This window comes from Galeopterus variegatus, unplaced genomic scaffold, assembly GCF_000696425.1.
Source record: "Galeopterus variegatus unplaced genomic scaffold, G_variegatus-3.0.2 Scaffold9953, whole genome shotgun sequence".
NCBI classification, from domain to species: domain Eukaryota; kingdom Metazoa; phylum Chordata; class Mammalia; order Dermoptera; family Cynocephalidae; genus Galeopterus; species Galeopterus variegatus.
Window position 1 is genome coordinate 15,742 of NW_007736064.1, and position 1,380 is coordinate 17,121.

The 1,380-nt window shown below is 39.6% G+C and overlaps 1 protein-coding gene across 1 annotated transcript in view; it reads left to right on the plus strand.

Annotated features, from left to right (window-relative positions):
- Nucleotides 1–1,380, plus strand: part of LOC103609689 (ankyrin repeat domain-containing protein 22) — an 11,774-nt gene that overhangs the window by 3,941 nt on the left and 6,453 nt on the right. The window lies entirely within an intron of this gene.

Below are 1,380 nucleotides of genomic sequence, written 5' to 3' on the forward strand. Positions count from 1 at the left end.
TGAAATGTGGGGAAAGGGGACAATCAAAGGGTACAAAGTTTCAGTTAGACAGGAAGAATATGTTTTTTTTTTGGCCAGATTTTTTAAAACCTAGTTTATTTCCTCAAAGCACTGATGTAGGCTTGACACGAAAGACAAAAGACAGAAGGCTACCACTGTCAGTAGGTATAGCAGTTGGTGTAGTTTGACATGTTCAGTAGAAGATGAAGGCATTTTTGGAAAAAGCTATATAGTTACCAAAAGATGTAATGACTTCTGCAAAGACTGTAACTTCTACATATAAACAAGCACTGATGAATAATGATGCTTGGAAACATAAAGGGATTTCGATCTTATTAAATTAAGCAGGGACAGATATCTTACAATTTATGTGCACTCTTTGCCTTTCAAAGCCCAATGTAGGGCTGACCCCGTGGCGTACTCGGGAGAGTGTGGCGCTGGGAGCGCAGCGACGCTCCCGCCACGGGTTTAGATCCTATAAAGGAATGGCTGGTGAGCTCACTGGCTGAGCGCGGTGCGGGCGACACCAAGCCAAGGGTTGCGATCCCCTTACCAGTCACACACACAAAAAAAAAGCCCAATGTATAAGTAATGTGTAAGTACTTTATGCTATGGTGATAGCTAAAAACAGGAATTTCTTTGACAATAGTATCTATTCATACACAACTAGGAAGTTTCAAGAATATTAGCCAAACCTAACATTTACAAATTGTATTATTTTCATCTACTCTTCGCTGGGTTTATTACTTATCAGATGATCTTGATATCTGAAAAAAGAGAGAAGCATTTCATGTAGGAGGAATAATCTTTAATGATCCATTACACAAAATGGTGACTATAATAAATAATCATTGTATATTTCAAAATAGCTAAAAGAATAGATTTTAAATGTATTCACCACAAAAAAGTAAGTATGTGTATTAACCCATTTTCTGTTGTTTATAACAGAATACTAAAAACTGGGTAATTTATAAGAAAATGAAATTGCATTCTTTCAGCACTGCCTATATGCATGAAGAAACATGTAAAATTAGCACCACAAAATGGATAATTGCAGATCATAGATGATTAAGGAGTAACTATTTGTAAATTGTACATCTCACCTCTGTTGCTTTTCGGTGGCCCTTCCCCAGCTTTTTTTTTTTTTTTTCCTTTTTCTTTTTTGTGACTGGTAAGGGGATTGCAACCCTTGGCTTGGTGTCACCTGTACCGCGCTCAGCCAGTGAAACGCACCAGCCATCCCTGTATAGGATGTGAACCCTCGACGGGAGCGCCGCTGCACTCCCAGCGCGGCACTCTCTCGAGTGAGCCACGGGGCTGTCCCCTTCTCCAGCTTTTTCTTCAGACTGGACTGTGTTCAATATGCTGGTCAATGGAAAC